Source organism: Pantherophis guttatus, chromosome 4 (genome assembly GCF_059756535.1).
Source record: "Pantherophis guttatus breed Tessera chromosome 4, ASM5975653v1, whole genome shotgun sequence".
NCBI lineage: Eukaryota > Metazoa > Chordata > Lepidosauria > Squamata > Colubridae > Pantherophis > Pantherophis guttatus.
In genome coordinates this window covers 94419528-94439942 of record NC_142066.1, presented here as the reverse complement: position 1 = coordinate 94439942, position 20415 = coordinate 94419528, and the positions used below count along the sequence as shown (strand labels likewise).

At 44.1% G+C, this 20415-nt stretch overlaps 1 protein-coding gene across 4 annotated transcripts in view; it reads left to right on the top strand.

Moving 5' to 3' along the window:
* Positions 1-20415, top strand: part of TRAK1 (trafficking kinesin protein 1) — a 495341-nt gene that overhangs the window by 155973 nt on the left and 318953 nt on the right. For all 4 annotated transcript variants that reach the window (XM_087894140.1, XM_060683688.2, XM_087894141.1 and 1 more), the window contains exon 2: positions 2467-2754. The gene's annotated coding sequence lies outside the window, so the exon portion shown is untranslated. The remainder of the gene's footprint in view (positions 1-2466; positions 2755-20415) is intronic.

Below are 20415 nucleotides of genomic sequence, written 5' to 3'. Positions count from 1 at the left end.
GAAGACAGTCTGGCATGGCCAGCAGCTTTCTCACTTAGGGCGAAGTTGGATATGCCTCATCAGCAACAGCTGGAAAAGGGCTGAAGGTGCAGTGTGCATAGCAGCGCCTGTGAGGGCAAGGCAGCGGGCATAGCTGGAACTCTGTGCTGAGATAGCTGTATAGATCTTGAGGTGGCATTCCTTGGTGACAGCTCTACTGAGACTGAGTAGAGGTTCAGGGCAGAATTGGCTGGCTGAATCTGCTCAGATTCTGCTGCTGGGAGAAGTACTATTGTGCAGTACTACTGTACTCTGCCAGATTGGCAGAGTTGGGGAAATTAGATGGGTAGGGAGAGTTCAAGAAGAGGAAGTATTTTACCTTCAGACTTGTGGCTGGAAAGGGCCAAGTCAGGAATGGAATAATCAGGAAGGCTTTTTTGCCTAATGACTGGTGGAATTCAATTAATGGCAACAAAATGGACCGCTGGGATTATCATAGCTAAGCAATAAGGTTACATGATATCATGCTTTATTACTATATCACTTAGCAATGAAAATTCCAGAGTCTGTTACCATTGTAAGTGAAGGAGTATTTTTTTTTTTAATTTGATTTATATGCCGCCCTTCTCCGGAGACTCAGGGTGGCTTACAATGCGTTAAGCAATAGCCTTCATACTTTTTGTATATTTATACAAAGTCAGTTTATTGCTCCCACAAACTGGGTCCTCAATTTACCTACCTTAGAAAGGATGGAAGGCTGAGTCAACCTTGAGCCTGGAGAGATTCGAACTAGCAGTAATTGCAGGCAGCTGAATGATAATAACAGGCTATTAGTTTGCTGCGCCACCAGGCTCTAGAACCTTCTGTATCTGTATCAGGTTGCCCTGTGTGTGATATTAATTCAAAAGATGGGCCCTCAACAGATCCATCATGATTCTTCTATGACAAAAAGATAAAATGATAAAAGAGTTCTCTTTTAGGACATACAGAGACCATTGTGTCCACTACTATTTTGCTACAATTGTTGACACATCAACACTGGCTCTCCTAAGATATAGCATAATGGGGGGTATTGGAATAGAATTTTGGAGCTGGCTGTGTGTGTTTGTGGAGGGGGGGAGGGGGAAATCCTAGATTCAAGTTTACCCTTAATCATAGAACAGGCTGGACTTCTTTGGATCAGTTACTCTCTTTTAGTCCAACCTACTTGACAGGATTATTATCTGGTAAATTGGACTGGAAAAAAAATAAAGGCTAATCCCTGTGTAAGCTTCCTTCACCTTCTGAAAAACAGTGAATATAAGTCAGATAAAAACAAAGTAAATAGTATTGATTAAGGTTGACATAAAGAAGATCCTAGCACGGTACTGCTAATAGAATTTTGGAGGACAAGGAAACTATAATTGTAACGGTGTGACAATACAAGAATTGCCATGTTTATGCAGTAATCTTCAAAATTCTTATCTTCAACACTCTTCCAAGTACACTGTTTAGTTATACTAGAGCCCATTAGAAATATTGTGAGCAGAAGCTTATCCAAGCAATGACTATTGAAAGAATTTAAATAGCATTCTCAATACATGAAACTTGATCAGTTGGAGATTGCATTTAATGGGTTAAAGATATTTAAGATTATGTGAAAGTGAGATTCTTGCATAAATAGAGTATTACAAAATGTAAACTATAAATATCTAAGAATTAGTATGGACTGTTGTAGGCCCGAGTGTTATTTTTAACGCACAAAACAATAATAATCTTACTTTATCCAGCTACATTTGGAATGCTTGATAAAAATGAGCTGAGTAATGAGTATGCATCAACTATTTGAATTACTTAGAAAACTGGTTTGTTTTTAAAATGGACACATTTTTTTAAGCTTAGTACAGTAGAACCTCTGGTCACGATCATAATTGTTCCATAACTTTGGTCGCAACCCAATTTAGTCATGACCCAAATATAATTTTGGAAATTTGGCCATGGGGAAAAAAAATGTGATATTTTTTGGGGGTCAGAACCCGATTTGGTCGTGGTCAGAATCATTCATGACCAGAGGTTCTACTGTATCTATGTTTTAAACTTGATTTGTATTACATTTTAGCATAATTTTAGCAGGTTTATATTCTTAAAGCGAATCCTGGATGGGTAGATGAAACTGATTGATGTAGTTGCACTGGTCCCCTTGTCAGTAGAATTAATACTGATATAGAAACTTGCATCATTAATATTTGTAGTTCCTAGATTCTCTTCTTAACCTAATTATTTTTGGTTGAAATTGTAAACTGGTGACCTCCAGAAACTGGCAGAATTCCCAGTTTTTATCCTTCTGAATTTGTTTCTATGTACAGATCTTTAAAAATATCTAGAAGTAAAAGAGACTATTTTATGCTGTTTTTTAGTTGCCTGTGACATTTAGAAAATATACCCTGGGATATTTTTTTAGAAATGTGTTTTGTTTACTTAAACTTTCTTTTTGTGTATATTTTACAGATCCATCAAGGAAGCCAACAGAGGGAAGCTTGCATTGCCAATCTCTGCCACATAATCTCCTGCTTTGGCCCTCTGATGGCAGTAGGCACTTTGCTGTGAAACTTGCCAAGCTGGACGCCACAGTTTTGAACGACTATTCTTTGGCAGCTGTTGTTCCCTCTCCTGAGACAACTAATCATGCAATCTTAGCCTGTAGTACAGGCATTCATGAAGAGCACTATGTAAGTGAAGCTGTGGTAAACAATGTGTCAGACTGCAGGGAATACAGAGATGCTGGCACCATTACTGGTAGGTAATAAACTTGACATTTCTGTCTTAGTATAAATCTGCCAATGTCATTTGGGAGGAGTTTGAACCTGTGAGTCCCAAAGAAGTGAACAGAGTCTTTGGTAACATTCATATTTTAGATCTCTGCCCCTTCTGTTGGTTAGGGAAGAAGTATTGAGTGGATCTATGCAGTGGTAAATGCCAATTTGATGCTGTAGAGGAAGGGGTTCCATTGGCTTAGAAGGAGCCCCCCATATCAAGAGACCATTTCTATATCCAGCTGACCTAGAAAAAAATCACTAAATATCTAACCTTCCCTTTTTAGGCTTAAAGCATATCTTTTTAGGTATAGAAAACATATATTTTCAGTGGCTGTCACTGTTCTCTAGAACAACTTTGCCACCAATATGTGATGGGCCCAAGATTTTAAATGATCTGGCTCTTTCCTCAGTAGTTTGGGTCTAGGTGACTAGAGTTCCTTGTTGGTTGCTTTAAATTATTCCATTCAGAATTTTATTTTGCTCATCTCGGCTATATTTTAGTAATATATATGATTTTTACTTTTTTTTAATGTTCACTTTTGTTTTACATCATCTTGGTTGATTAGGCAGATATATACATGCTTGAAATACACAAAGATGGCAAGACAGAACTAATTATTATACTATATTTTGTAAATATAAAACGCAGCATAATAATTTTTAATCTGACACAAAAAGGTCTTCTGCTTGTAGTCTTTTGCTTTGACATAGTGACTAAATTAATACTCCACAGTTGTTTTTGTTGGGTATAATCACAGATTGTACAGTTATAGAGACTAAATTGATCCACAGCGAAATGCTGTGGATATAGTATACTTAGAATTCAGCAAGGCATTCAACAAGGTAGACCACAGCTTACCTTTTGCTAAGCTAGAAAAAAGTGGGATAGATAGCTCATCATCAGATTTGTAACTGCCTGACAAACTGTACTCAACAAGTAGTCCTTAATGGGACTACATGGAGGGAAGTAAGCAGTGGGGTAGCACAAGGTCATGTGTTACTGTGTTACAGTACTCTTCAATATCTTCATAAACGAAGATGAGGGAATAGAAAGGGAATTTATCAAATTTGTAGAGATACTAAGCTGGCAGGAATAGCCAATACCTAGATCAGAGGTAGTCAAGCTTTTTATACCTATTGCCCACTTTTGTATCTCTGTTAGTAGTAAAATTTTCTAACCACTCACCGTTTCCACAGTAATGGTGATTTATAAAGTAGGAAAGTAACTTTACTTTATACAATTTATAAAGCAGAGTTACAGCAAGTTAAAACATACAATAATAATTACTTACCAAATACTTTATGTCGGACTTTCGCTAAATTTGGCAGAATAAATCTTTATAAAACAACTTACTGTAGTTAAATCTATCTTTTTATTTATACTTTTCATACATAGAAATATGAAGTTTGATGAAATTACATTTAATTAATTAAATTATTAATGAGATCCCTGAGGCTGATACTGCGAAACTAAATACTGGATATCTGGCTCAATTTTTGTAAGGAACAAATGAAGGTCTCCTCTTTTGGAAATATTCAGGCGGTTTCTTTCTTTGGTCATAATATGATTAACAGCACTAAAACCTGATTCCACAAGATATGAGGTAGGGAAAGGTATCAATAAACTGAATATCATTTTCCACATTTTTGGATATAAGACAGGCATTTTTTTATTTTGCCATAGGTTTTCATATCCACCACTATCAAATTTATGTTTAGTTTCTTCATCATATCTAATTTCTAACAGTCCTTGGCAAGTTGTATCAGCCTCTTCAATATTTGCGGTAAAAGGATTTTTCCTCCAGTCATACACCTTCAATTTTAAAATATCTTCAAATCGTTTTTCTTTTTTTTTTTAATTAAAGAATTTAACAAAAAAAAATTTTTTTAACAAATATTTCCCCGTCCCCCCTCCCTTCCTTACCCCCCCCCCACTCCCGAACTTCCCAGAACAAAATACAGGGTATAACAATTAACAATCATATACTAAACTAAGCTAACTATCTATGGATCCCTATCCCCCACTTCACACTTTAACTCCCCTTTTACTTAACTAAATATGAATACTCTTAATTTTTCTATTCATTCATAAGCTATTTGATATTTTTTAGTCCGATATTTGTTTTGAATATAATCAATCCATCTTCTCCATTCCGATATATATCTTTCTTGTGAGTGATCTTTCAAATAAGCTGAAATTTTCACATTTCTGCTAAATTCGCTATTTTTAATGTCCATTCTTCAATAGTAGGCAAATCTTCCTTCTTCCAATATTGCGCCACCAAAAGTCTAGCTGCAGTTATTAAATTTAAGATCAATTTAGTCTCTATAACCGTACAATCTGTGATTATACCCAACAAAAACAACTGTGGAGTAAACGTTATCTTCTTTTTAAGAATATTTTGGATAATCCACCATATTTTAATCCAAAATGCTTTAACTTTTTTACAAGTCCACCATATATGATAATAAGTGGCATCATCACAATCACATCTCCAACACTTAGATTGCAAATTCGAATAAATACAAGCTAACTTTTTAGGATCTAAATGCCATCTATAAAACATTTTATAAAAATTTTCTCTTAAATTTTGTGCTTGCGTAAATTTCACATTTCTAACCCATATTATTTCCCAAGTTTCCATCATTATTGGTTCCTGAATATTTTGTGTCCATTTTATCATACAATCCTTAACTAATTTTCCATGGCGATGCTACGCAATTCATTGGTGGGATTATCTCATTCTTGCTTGATAGGGACTGAGAGTGTACTGTGCCTTTAAATCTTTCCTCTGGCCACTCCTCCCTGCTCTGTGGCTCGTCAGTTATTTCTCTCAGTCTTAGTATAGGGACGTGAGTATAGTTCTCTCACATTTGTGAGATTTTGCTTTTGGATTAGTGCCTTTGTAGTTTTATATATAGTGTAAATAGCCTTGTATATTTTTGTATATAGTTGTATATAGTTTAGTTATAAATTTTAATATTAGGATTGGGAGCGTAACCATGTGAGAGGCTGCTGCGCAGGCAGCTAGCCTTTAGCTGGTGACGTGGCCGTCGCTGGGAAGCCGGCTTGACTGTCCCGTCCTGAGTTGCAGCAATCGGAGTTTTCCTTTGAAGCTCCGAACAGCTTGAAAGCTGTCTTTCTTGGCCGCCGGCGTGCGTCCCGGGATTGCTGGTCCGCTGGTTGTCCCTTCGCCGCCATTTCGTTCCCTCCTTAGTTGGCGGCTACAGAGTTCCTGCTCGGGGATCCGAGTTCAAACTCTGTTTTGGACTTTGCCTCACGGCGCTTAGGGGACTGTTGTCTCTCACACCTTGTTTGCCAAGCCTTAAACAGCCACTTCAGCACTGGCTGTAGAGAGAAGCAGAGCCGTTGGATTTTCGTGCGCTTTTTCCGAGCGCCATTTTCTCTGCTGTGAAGTTGCTGAGCCGTTTGGAATTTTCGCGCCATTTTGAGGACTCTTTGAAGCGAGGCTGTGCTTTTCAAGCACTGTCTGCCCCTGGCGCTTTTGCTCCAGTCTTACCAACAGTGACTGCATTGTCGTGAGTACAGACTTTACTTTTGGGACCTGGTGGATTTTTCAAAGGGAAATTTTATTCCCATTTAAACTGCTGTGACTGGAGGCTGCGATCTTAAACGAACTTGGGAGTTTTACTGCAAGCTTAGCTATCCTGTCGCACCTGGTATTCTGCCTTGGATAATTACCATGGCTGACCAGGAATTTTCATCAGACCCTGAACAGGTTCCAATTACCCCTAGGCTTAAGAAGACTTCCAAGAAGAAATCTAGGGGTCATTCCACCAATACAGGACAGCCTTCCAGTGGTTCTTCTACCACGGGCAGGGAAGAGCAGAGGAGGCACAAAACCCTCGAAAAGCAATTTACCAGAGCTCAGACACAAGCTCAGCTAAGGGGGGAGATAGTTGAGGAAACCAACCAGCAGATGGTTGGGGGTCAGGAACTGGATTTGCCCCCCCCCCAAACATCCCAAGTGGCAACTTCTGATCCCAGGGGATCCTTCCCTGTTCCATCTCAAGAAGCCATGCCAGAATGTAGGCCAGGACTTTCGGCTACCTTTACACCAACTGCGGCTGGCCTCTGTCCCCCAGAGGGACTGGGTTGGCCCCCTCAATTAGACTTTCAAGCCCTTTTTATGGATGCCTTGGCCAAGGCCATTACTTCTGGCCTTCAACAAGGGAGGCATCCTCAGGCGGGTCTGCCTGCCTGGCAGATGCCATTACCTCCTCCTCCTATTTCTGCTCCTTCGTCCTATCCTCCCATGCCTCCTCCTCCCCCTCCCATTCCATCTCCTCCTCCAGGACTAGCTCAGGTATCTCAAGTTCCAGTAGAATCACCAAGTGAGGATTCTTACACTGCAGAAGGAGATCATGTTGAGCCTGAGTTTTCTGATGATGATGAAGCTCCTCCAGAGAGACCGGCGTTCACCACCTTGTTCAGGCCTGCTGTATTTAAAACATTACTTAGGAAGGCTAAGGCTGCTACGAACATGGGCACAATTGTTAATCCGGCCACCCAAGGGTCAGCAGAACCACACCCTCATGGCGAACTATTTGCCGTGCCCTCCCCTGATCAGGACTTTATTCCATGTCCTGATCTGTTTAAGGAAGTGATTAAGAGGCAATGGGATTCACCAGGGGTTCTATCCACCCCTAGTGGACATGACAAAAAGCTCTATGTATTGACCCGACTCTGGAAGATCTTCTTAGTTTACCTTCTGTAGATCCACCTGTCGTTAACCTCTCTTCATCTGCTGTTCTGTCATCGGACGCTGTGGAGGTCTTGAAGTCCGACGAATGAAAGACTGAAATTTCCTTCCGGAAAATGCACCAGGCGGCAGCTTGGGCAGTGAAAGCCGCAACCTCCACATCTTTCTTTAACAGAGCTACATTGATTTGGCTCTGGCAGTTACAGGAAAGGTTGCCCCCGGAGGACACCAGGCTTAACCAAGTCCTGAACAAGTTAGTGGCCACTACAGAATACTCTGCGGATTTATCCTTGGATGTAGCCAGATTTGCGGCCAGAGCAATGGCGTCATCTGTCACCTCACACAAGCTTCTGTGGCTCAAGCCCTGGAAGGCTGATTCCAAATCAAAATGGAAGCTAGCCTCCGCTCCTTATCAAGGGTCCTCTCTCTTTGGGGCAGCTCTAGAGCCAATATTAGTAGAGGGGAATGACAAAAAGAAGGTGTTACCTGTAACATTTAATAGACAGGAGCGTAGGTTTACCCCTTATAGCCAGAGGCAGCCCTTTCGTGCGGACTCAGGACCCAGGGGGTCCTATTACTATAGATCATCTTCACAAAGGTATGACCGTTTCGCCAGTAGACAGGGCAGTAGTGATAGGGAGATTCTAGTCCACCTCCAGACTACTATTTAGGGGCTCTGGCTCCCGCTCCGCTAGATGGGGCAAATGACTCCCTCCCTCTCACTCCCATTGGGGGGCAGCTCCTTCATTTTCTGCCCCAGTGGGAGACCTCCACGTCCAACCCCTGGGTTCATCGGACTGTGGGAGTAGGACTAACTCTGGAATTTTATACGGTGCCCAGAAATTTTTTCATTCGTTCCCCACTGTCCCGGCACAAGGTCAGACAGGACAATCTCAGGGTGGAGATACAACACCTGCTGGAAATAGGGGCAATAGAGAAGGTTCCAACTTCACAGGAAGGGAAGGGAGTCTATTCGATCCTGTTCTTGGTACCAAAGTCCTCTGGGGGGGTGGAGGGCCATCTTGAAACTCAGACATCTCAATAAATTTATTCGATACAAGAGATTCAAGATGCAGTCCCTCAAGACCATCTTGGGTTGTATTCGGAAAGGGGACGTAATGACTTCGATCGATTTGCAGGAAGCGTACCTACATGTCCCGATACACTCTCATCATCGCAAGTACCTCAGATTTGTGTACGCCGGCCAGCATTACCAATACCGAGCGATGCCATTTGGTCTCTCGTCTGCCCCAAGGGTTTTCACCAAATTGTTGGCAGCAGTGGCGGCCACCATTCGGCAGATTCCCATCCGCATATTATGTTACCTCGACATTTTAATTTTGTCCAATTCCCTTCTCCAAGCGCAGCAGGACATGCTGACCGTTTGTCAGGTCCTGGAACTCCATGGCTTTTCCATAAATCGCCGGAAGAGTCACCTACTTCCTTCCAGGTCCATCATCCATCTGGGTGCTTGGATCGACTTGGAGTCGTTTCAAGTTTTTCGGCGGAACGACAGCGGAACATCAAGGACTTGGTCAAGCATACCCTGGCCTTGAGGCGAGTGTCTCTGATAAACTTATCTCGGTTGCTTGGCAAGTTTATTTCTTGTTTAGAGATCGTGTCCTGGGCTCACCGTCACTCGAGACCGCTCCAGTGGTTCCTTCTGCCATTCCAGAGACAGGGCCAGGGTTCATCCAGGACTACAGTGTCGCTCCCAACTCAGGTACCTGTGTCTCTCCGGTGGTGGGCATCAGGGGCCCTGGCAAAAGATTGTCATTTTCACGTCCCCACCAGAATAGTTCTCACCACAGACGCGAGCCTCTCCAGCTGGGGGGGTCACCTGGAAAATCAGGTGGTCCAAGGAATCTGGATGCAGACGGACTCTCGGAACAATATCAATGTTCTAGAGTTGAGAGCTCTGCTTCTGGCGCTGCTCCATTTTCAACAGTCCCTGTGTCACTGTCATATCCTTGTCCTGAACAACATGTCAGCAAAGGCCCACATAAACCGGGAGGGGGGCACCCAATCTCTCCCTCTTATGCGGGAGGCAGAGGCAGTATTGGACTGGGCGGAGCTTCACCTATTGTCTCTGAGGGCGGAGCATATTTTGGGGAAGGCAAACGTCAGGGCAGACTGGCTCAGCAGACAACGCCTGGATACATCGGAGTGGAAATTGCATCCAGAGTTGTTTCGGGAGATGACACACCGCTTCGGCCATCCTCTGGTGGACCTCTTCGCCCATCAGGACAACGCTCAGCTGCCCAGGTTTGTCACACGATTCCCTTGCCAGGGAGCCAAGGCCTCCGATGCTCTGTGGTGCCCGTGGCCATCGGGACTCCTTTATGCATTTCCCCCCATTCCACTCATCCTGGGGGTGATCTGCAAACTGCTGCTGGACAAGGCGGATCTGCTTCTGGTTGCACCTCACTGGCCTCGGCGCCCCTGGTTCGCCGACCTGGTGAATCTCTCCGTGGAACCACCATGGCGCATTCCTCAGGCCCGAATACCGCTCAGCCAGGGGGCTGTACTTCATCCAAACCCCCAGTGGCTATAATTAGCCGTATGGCGCTTGAGCGGATCCGCCTGAGAAAGGATAACATCTCAGAGGACGCCATTCACACTATCCAGGCAGCTAGACGTCCGTCAACTACCCGGATCTACGATGCCTCTTGGAAGGCTTTCTGCCTTTGGTGTAGCTCTCGCCATATTGACCCTATGTCGGCAGGAGTTCCCACATTATAGACTTCTTACAGGCGGGTTTGACTAAGGGTCTGGCCCCGTCTACACTCAAAAGACAAGTGGCTGCTTTAGCAATGGTCCTGGAACCAGGGGACTTGCGGTCTCTCACCCATGACCCCTGGATCAGGAGTTTTTAATTGCTAGATATTGGAAATTAAATGTTGACTTAAAATTAGAAGAATGGTATAATGAAACATGGAAATTTGCATTAAATGATAAATTGACTAGCCTTCAGTTTTTGACCCTGAAATTGGCCTTCCTCCTTGCCATTACATCAGCAAGGAGGGTTTCGGAGCTGGCTGCCCTATCTATTCGCAGTGACCTATGTATATTTAAGCCCAATATGGTTATCCTCAGACTGGACCCCTCCTTTGTTCCCAAACTAAATTCCGTTTTTCATAGACAACAGGAAATTATCCTCCCTGATTTTTGTCCCCGTCCTCGTCATCCATTAGAGACTCAATGGCATACGCTGGATGTCCGGAGGACTTTATGCTGCTACATTGCCAGGACCGCCTCCTTCCATAAATCGGAGGCGCTCTTGGTTTCCTTCCATCCGGCATCCATGGGTCAAAAGGTGTCATCTCAGACTGTGGCCAGGTGGATTAAGGCGTGCATCTCCTCGGCTTATGGCTCTCAGGGCAAGCAGTTACCTGGGCGAATTTGGGCACATTCAACCCGCAGCACTGCCATGTCAGCTGCTTGGTCCACGCAAGCTTCCATCCTCGACATCTGTCAGGCTGCTACATGGACATCACTCTCTCCATTCGTCCAACATTACAAAGTCAACACCTTTGCTTCGGCAGAAGCCTCATTTGGCCGGAGGGTATTGCAGTCTGTCCACTCCCCTGGGACCCGAGGGCCCAGCCAGCCTCCCTCCCAGTAGATGGGTGCTTGGGCATATCCCACCAATGAATTGCGTAGTATCGCCATGGAAAATGGACGTTGGCTCACCTGAACGTTCCTTTTCTTGGCGATGCAAAGCAATTCATCCCACCTCTCAGGCTGTCTGGGATGGGGAGAGGGTTTCTTCTGTTTTTGTTCTTAGATCACGACTCCTGTCAACCACCTTCGAGAAATAACTGACGAGCCACAGAGCAGGGAGGAGTGGCCAGAGGAAAGATTTAAAGGCACAGTACACTCTCAGTCCCTATCAAGCAAGAATGAGATAATCCCACCAATGAATTGCTTCGCATCGCCAAGAAAAGGAACGTTCAGGTGAGCCAATGTCCATTCCGTTTCTGAATCTATTTCTATTAATATATTATATAATCTTTTTGTATGCATTTGGCCTTGATCTCTAATTTGTTTTATCAAATTTTCCTCGTTCTGCATGATACCAATTCTCTGATCTTCTTTCCATCTATCTTGCAACTGTCCATACTGAAACCAAGTTTGAATTATCCTTTCTTCTTTTAATGTATTTAAAGACTTTAACTGCAATGTACTCCCTTCCATTTTAAGAAGTTCTTTATAGGTAATCATCTCTTGCTTTTGTTCTACACTTACATTCTCTATCGCATGTCTGGGTATTGCCCATATAGGTATCTTATAATTTAACTTATATTGATACTTTTTCCAAACTCGTAACAAGGCATTCCTTAATATATGGCTTCCGGTGGCACCGCAGGCGCTGGCAGACGTTCCTTTTGGATCGTCAGCCCCACAATCTCGTTAAAACTGCTAAGACAGCGCAAATCAGCTGTCTGGCGGTTTGGAAACCTTCCCCTCGGGAGAAGAGAGGAAGGCGAGCAGCTGGATGTAGGTAGAGCTCCCCAAAAGCCCTAGGAACAATTCTGGGGCTTGAAGGGTGAGAGCTCCCTGGTAGCCCGACTGAGCTCCGGATCCGGGACTTTTCTGCTTTAAGCAGAACAAGACGCCGCAACCACTCCTGCAATCAATATTTAGCTTCAAATTAATCTCAAAGCAGGTAGAACAAAAACAGGAGTCCTAGAAACTGCAAGTACTGAACTTTAACTCTGTATCTATATTTCTTCCTTCTAAGATCATCAAAAAGGAAAGGAAAAATGGCACCTGAATTGTAACAGGGCGTGGAAAAAGTGGAAGTTATAGTGAAAGTGATTGTTAACATCATTAGCGCTTTTAAGGCTGTTCAAGATTATTGGATTCTATATTAAAGAAAGAAAGATTTAAAGTGGAAAGATTACAGTTTGGACTTCAAATAAACTACAATACTTACAAAAGATTTAAAAACAATTGGACTTACTGATTTGGTTGCTGTAAGAAGTGTAAACTGAAAGTTAAAAATGGCTTCTAAGCAAATAAAATCTGGCTTTAAAAGTGCTGGAGGATCGCCAGCACAACCATCAAAACTACAATCTTTGTATACTTCAAACCCACAAATATTGACTTTGGAAGCTCTACAAGAGTCTTTACAGGATGCTTTTAAACAGCAAACCTCTGTTTTAGAGGGAAAAATTAAGAGTGTCTGATGAGATGGCTAAAATTAAGGAGGTTATCCAAACTCGGAATAAGGAAATAAGAGAAGATATAGTAATGGCATTTCAGGGTCTGGCAAAACACATTGAATTATTGGATGAAAGAGTAGAAGAAATTAATCAGTCTAATCTGAATTTGGAAAATAAAATGGATGAAGTTCAGACCAAGATGGATAGGGCAGACGATGAAGTGGTGATGTTACAATATAGAGCGATGGAGTTTGCCCTGAGAGTAAGAGGTCTGAGAGAGTACAATCGAGAGAATTTGAGAGAGATCTTTGCAGAGGCCTTTACAAAGATAACTGGAAAGCAACAAGCAGATCTTTCATTGCAAATTGACGAAATATATCGTGTTAATTCCTGGCTTGCCAGACAGAATCAATTGCCAAGATTTATTGTAACTTTTTGGTACTGTTCAACCTTTGGAAGTAGCAGAAAAAAGAGAAGAAACAAAAGATCAAAGACAGACTCGAGCTGCAGCTAAACGAGGAGAACAAGACTTAACGATACAGCAAACCCAAATGAAAGCTCAAGAAGCTACAAAAACAGAAGCAGTGAGAGGAGCAAGGCCGAAGAGAAAGGTGCAGGAGGATCTTCAGCTGGCGCTCCAGAAGCTTCAGGGTGCCAAGAATGGCAACTAAATTTTTGACCTGGAATGTCAATGGTTTAAATTCACCGCAAATGAGAAAGAAAATATTTCACTATTTGAAACAGTTTAAAAACGATGTAATTTGTCTACAAGAAACACATATTAGAGTGACAGACCAAAAATATTTGATAAATTCAAGATTGGGAACACATTTTGTTGCATCTGCTCCAGAGAAGAAAAATGGTATAGTTATATACCTAAAGAGAGATTTAACAGCTAAACTAATTGAGGCAGATGTCCAAGGAAGATACATTGCAATTGAATTTTTAATAGAAGGGAAGAAAACACTGTTAATTGGAGTATATGCTCCCAACCAACAGCAAGAAATATTTTATAAGCTTTTGTACACCAAAATAATACAATGGGATTATAAATCGTGTATATTAATGGGTGATTGGAATGGAGTACTGGATACTCAAAAGGACAAAAAAGAATTATTTCAAAATACCCAAAATCGTGCAAGATTGCCTAAATCTTTTTTTGACATGATGGATGAAATGGAGCTGAGAGATATCTGGTGAGAACAAAATGTTGAAGAAAAGGATTTTACTTTTTTTTCTGATAGACACCAATCTTTTTCTAGGATTAATTTCATACTAATCACTAATGATTTTTTTTCTAGGGTGAAGAAGACGAAGATATGTTCAAGAATTTTAATTGATCATAGCCCAGTGTGGATGGAATTAGAGCAGGAAAAGGGAGTTAGAAGGTCTTGAAGGATAAATGAAAATTTGTTTAGATATGAGGAAAATGTAAAAGAATGTAAAAAACAAATGAAAGAATTTTTTGTTATGAATATGCACAAGGGTATACCTATGGAAATGGTTTGGGATGCAAGTAAAGCGTATATGAGAGGAATCTTAATACATTTGAATAATAAATATAGATGTAGACAAGAAAAGAAACGGAGGGACTTAGAAGAGGAAATAAAAAAGAAAAAGCAGGCACTTATATTGAATCCAACAGATAAGAAAATAAAGGAAACAATAAATTTGTTGCGAGGGCAGTTCAACATATTGATGGCAGACCAAGTGGCAACTAATTTACAATATGCTAAACATAATACTTTCTGTAATGCGAATAAATCAGGTAGATGGTTAGCTTATTTTTAAGGAAAAACAAAAGCTACGTACCATAGAAAAAATAGAATACAAAGATAAAGAGGTATATCAACAAAATATGATTAAAAAAGCTTTTTTAGAATTTTATACAAAGTTATATGCTAGTGATACAATTCAAGGTAAAGATATAGATAGATATTTACAGGAGGAGAATATTCCTGTAGTTACACCAGAGCAAAGGGAAGGACTGAACCAACCAATAACTTCGGAGGAAATTATTTTAGCAATTAAACAATTAAAGGGGGTTAAAGCTCCAGGCACAGATGGACTGACAGCTGTTTATTATAAAAATTTGCAGTTAGAAATGGTGGAACTGCTTAAAGAATTATTTAGCAAGATTCAAGCTGCCACCCTGGATCCAACAGCTGCAGATCAAGCAGTGCCAGCTAAGAGTATCGCAGCTGGAAAGGAAAAACATCCCTGCGATTGAAGTATGATGGTGACCTGCAGCAGTTGGGGTTTTTTTCTGGCACATATCCTCATGTACATGCAGGAGTACAGGCTGGATTTCCAAACCCAGGGCACCTGAGTGAGTTGTAATCCTGTCCCTGGAAGGAGCAGCAGCCTGGTGGATGGTGAGCCTCCACAACGCCAATGCCCCAGAGCTGTGCAACTTCGTCCATTTCATGATATACCGTTTCGAGGATCCCCTGACAGATCAAAAAGCCTGTGACCGCATCAGAACCGTGAAGCAGGACCACCAGCTAGTGGCTGAATACATTGAGGAATTCTGGGACCTCGCTTGCCAAGATCTGGCCAGAAGGTATCCTGGTGAGCTGGTTTAAGGACGGGCTGAATGATGACCTCTACCATGCCTGCCTATCCTGAGGGGCCCCAAGCCACCTCCATGACAGGTACATCCTGGCCGAAGAGGTAGAGATTAATCTGGCCAGAAACCATACCAAGTGGGGAGAACCTGGAAGAGATCTCCACCATAGGGGAAGCGTTCTCAAATGGCACATCGCTCTTCAGATAGGGAGGTGGCTGGGACCTTCACTGGTAGGAAGGCATCCTGCAAACGCAAGCATATTTCTCCTATGCGCTGCTTGGTGAGTCCAAGCAATGGGTTCAGTTCATTTGATTGGCCAGATACTGAGTTGCAAAATCTTTGGCCACGCCTGCTCCTTTCGGCCGAGGCTCAGTTTTTTCAACTCAGTCGGCCTAAAGAGACATATTCTCCATTGTGGGTGGAGACAGCAGCCAGGAATGGGTGATCTCGCCTGTTCATCTTGAAGGACTGAGTCTGTAGCAAAATTAAGCTCCTACCTTGTTGCTAGGGATCTCCAGCTTTTTTCTCAGTCCTTCAGACTGGACAGATGTCTCAGATTGCTCTCTTACTATTATTGTATGAATTTGTTGATTTTTGGACTTTGAATTTTGGCTTGGCTGAATTTGTTGGATTGCTTGGACTTTGGCTTTCGGCAACAAACTGAGTGGCTGGGAACTTGTCGTTTGGGGACTTTGTTCCTTTCCTGCAGGCTTGCCTGCCTGTGAAGAGGTTTTAATTTTCCCACCCTTTCTTCTACACTTTACTCTGTTGAACTTGCAGGCGTTCCAGAGGGGCTTGATTTTGCTCGCGGGGGGGCGCTTCGGCGCTCAACAGAGCTTCGCGCTCCCAGCGTTCAGCCTTGCGGCGAGGAGCTTCGGCTTCATGGAAGGCTGGTCAGACGGCATTACCTTTTACATCTGACAGGATTTACCTACTGCATGGAGCCACTTGTCCCATTTCGCCCGCATGTGCGATTGACAGGGCGTTTGCCGACTTGCTGTTTTTCGGCTTGGCCAATGGCATTGGAGAGGAAGCCGTTCTACTATCGCTTCAGGAGCTTCTCGCTCCGCTGTTCCCAGCCAGCAGCCATTTTGATTCAGGAGCTTCGCGCTCCACTGTTAACGGCCAGCAGCCATTTTGACTCAGGATCTTCGTGCTCCGGTTGCCTGTGCCTGGCGGTCAGTCTCTATCAGGAGCTTCACGCTCCATTGACTATTGTGACCATATGGAGGCTCCATTGCTTCTTATTGACTGCGGTTTGATCGTGGGGGGAGCTTAGTGCTCCGTTGCTGGTCTGTCCAACGCCATTTTGACAGTGCTTGGCCGTTCTGCGCCACTTATGATTTCAGGAGCTTCACGCTCCAAGGCCTGACACTTGCCTGCATTGGGGCTTGCTTGCTCAGTTGGCTAGCTGGTTTCAACTACGCTTGGAGAGTGGCCAGGAGACCTTTGTTCTGCTCCCACTTAGAGCTGCTCCCACTTAGAGCTTGGCTGGGAGTTGTTCCCCTCAGCTTGACTTTGGCTGTTGCTGTCTTCAGTTGCCTTTCTGTTTGACACGGCCATTTGCATTTGCTGTCTGAACTGCGGCCATTTTAAAGTACCAATTTGACACTGACATTTTTGTGCACTACCATTAACAATACTTTAAGGATGCCTAAGGCACTATCCAAATCAAAGCATGGCCGAAAGGCCAGATCCCCTGGGCAGGCTGATAGGGTGCCCTTGAGTGCAGACCCAGGAACTTCTCTAAGACCCAGGAACGCCCTCTAAGGAAAGTCCTCTCACTCACTCACTCTTGTCAAGCCTCTCGCAGCCTCAGCTCAGCAGCCACAAGGGACAAGAGATGCAGGGATCAGGCCTTGCAGAAAATCTGCGATAAGGCCAGCAAGCATAGGGCCCCTACCTTGCAGGAACTTCCCCAAGTTCCTTCTTCTGTGATGGCACCTGACCAGATTTCTATGCAGGACTGCCCCATTTTGTTTTCCACTAATGCATTGTGGGGATCTTCTGTGCCCTCTGCCTCTACCCCGCCTCCTCCCCCTCTTGAAGGGGCAATGGTAACCGCTCCAGGTCATGCTCCTGGACTGCCTGAACCCCCTCTATCACATAATAGAGAAGGTTTGCTTCCTGATCATCTCCAACAGATTTTTTCCAGGGCTCTACAGATGTCGTTAGAGGCTGGCTACCTTCGACTGGGTGAAGATTCTTATGGGACTCCTGCCTCTCCTGAACGAGAGATCCAGGATGATCAGCTTTCCTGCCCAGAATCAGTGTTGTCGCCACTTTTGCACACTTCTCGACCAGCTAACCTTGACGAGTTCGACCATCCAGAACTGGATCTGTCTGAGGACGAGGGCCTCGAGCCGGAACAGCCAGCCTTTACTGGTCTTTTCCCTCCAGCAGTTTTTAAATCCTTACTCTTTAAAGCTTCTCAAGCGGCTCAACTGGGCCCACCCGCTACTGGAGAGGTCCCTCAAATGCCTCAAAAGTTGTTTAACCCCTTTTTTTCTGAGTCAACTAAACCTGTTGATTCTATTCCAGCTCCTCCGCTTTTCCTGGACGTTATTCGGCGCCAGTGGATGTCGCCTGGATCAGCTCCGGCTCCTTCTTCCCTGGACAAATGCTTCTTTAATGTAGCTCCCAAGATGATCTCTCTGCTCCAAATTCCCGCTATTGATGCCCCTATTGCAGCATTACTACCTCACACTGCCATCCCAGGTGAACCTGATGAAGGTCTTCGCCTTGAGGAACGCCAATCCGATCAAATCCTCCAACGGGCTCACTTAGGAGCTGTTTGGGCAGTTAAATTTGCCACCACATCCTCCTTCTTTAACAGGGTGACATTGCTCTGGTTAAGTCAGCTCCAAAGCAAATTGCCTCCTGAGGACTCCAGGCTGCAACAAGACCTAAATAAAATCATTGCAGCAGTCCAGTTTTCTGCAGACGCCACCCTCAACTCTGCCCACTTTGCTGCAAAGTCTATGGCTTCAACGATGGCAGCACACCAACTTGTGTGGCTTCAACATTGGCAGGCAGATGCCTGTCACAAGTGGCGTCTGGCATCTTCCCCCTTTACGGGGGGCAATTTATTTGGCTCTTCTTTGGAACCTTTCCTCATAGAGTCGAAAGATAAACGCAAGATATTGCCTTCTTCACAACGTAAATCTGACACTCAATTCTCTCCCTTTTTTTGCAGGCCTCCTGTGAGGGGATCCAACTGGGGCGCTGGAACTTCCCGTTCTCGGGTTCTTCATATCTAGACAGCGGGGACCCAAGACAGGCCATACAGAGGTAGAACACTCCCTGGCAAGCGGCCTTTTTGAGGGGGAGGAAGCTATCGTTTCCGCCACCAACGATAGCTGCATGTCTGACGGTCCCATCGGAGGCAGGCTAGCTCTATTTGCTGACCAATGGGATGTTCTCACATCAAACTCTTGGGTCAGGGATACGGTAAGATCTGGTCTATCCCTTGAATTTCTCTCCACCCCTCCGGGTTTCTTTATTCATTGTCTCGTTTCTAAAGACGGGCACAAAAAGGCCCTCATGGATTTGGCCGTGAAACACCTACTGGATATTCATGCCATCCAGCAGGTGCCAGGGGATCAGTTGGGCCAAAGGTTTTATTCCCTGCTTTTCCTGGTCCCTAAATCCTCGGGTGGGTGGAGACCTTTTCTGGACCTTAAAACACTGAACCGCTATGTTGTTTATAAATGGTTCAAAATGCAGCCTCTTCAATCTATTTTGGCTGGCATCAGGAAGGGCGACTTCCTCACTTCTATTTACCTCACTGAGGCTTATTTACATATCCCCATTTTTTCCCCACATTGCAAATATCTGCGGTTTTATTATGCCGGTACGCATTATCAGTACCTTACCATTTGGATTGTCTTCTGCTCCCCGTGTCTTTACTAAGGTACTAGCCACCTTGGCGGCTCATCTTAGGGCCATCTCTGTTCGTGTCCAATGTTACTTGGATGACATTTTAATTTAGTCCTCTTCTGAACATCTTTCCTTAGAGGATCTCCAAGTAACTATGCATTGTCTCCAAGACCACGGCTTCTCTATTAATAAGTCAATTGATCCCGTCAACATGTATTCTGCATTTGGGGGCAGTAATAGATTCCCTAGAGGGTAGCGTCTATCTTTCCCAGAAGCAACAGAATAGCCTTAAAGAACTTGTGGGTAAAGTTCAGAAGGAGTATAAGGTTCCCCTGGCCTTGCTGTCTACCTTGCTGGGTAAGATGGTCTCAGCCATCCACATTACCCCATGGGCTTGCCTTCATGTGAAGAAACTTCAATGGTTTCTCTTGCCCTTTCAGAAGGCGGGCAAAGGCAATTCTCAAGCCAGGGTCCTGGTTCCCTCCAGCGTCAAAAGGTCCCTAACCTGGTGGAGGTCTCCAGCCATTTCCAACGGGTGGCTCTTTCACGGGCTTCGCAGTCTCATATTGACGGACGCCAGCCTTTCTGGTTGGGGGGTCCCATCTTCAGACGCAGGTCACTCAGGGATTATGGTCAGCCCGCGATCAACACCAGAACATCAATTGGCTAGAGCTGTGTGCAGTCTGTTTGGCCCTCAGACACTTCAGCCGACTGGTGACGGGCCAACATGTGTTGGTCCTTACCGACAATGTAGCCATGAAGGCCCACATAAACCACCAGGGAGTATCAGATCAATGGGGGGGAGAAATTGTCCCCCTCAGAATGGGCTTGCAATTTGGGTGTCCTCCTAGACTCACAGCTAAGATTAGAGCAACATCTGTCAGCTGTGACTAGGGAGACCTTTGCACAGGTTCGCCTGGTGCACCAATTGTGACCCTACGTGGATCAGGAGGCTCTCCTCACAGTCACTCATGCCCTTGTCACCTCACGGTTAGATTATTGCAACGCGCTCTACATGGGCTACCCTTGAAAAGTGTTTGGGGACTACAGTTGGTCCAGAACGCAGCCACACGAGCTGTCGTGCGTGCACCTAGGTACACCCACATTACACCAATTCTCCGTGAGCTGCACTGGCTCCCTATTGGTCTCCGGTCACAATTCAAGGTGTTGGTTATTACCTTTAAAGCCCTACATGGCTGAGGGCCAGGTTATCTTCGAGACCACCTTCTACCCCATAGCTCCCAGCAACCGGTAAGATCCCACAGAGTTAATCTCCTCCGGGTCCTGTCAGCTAAACAGTG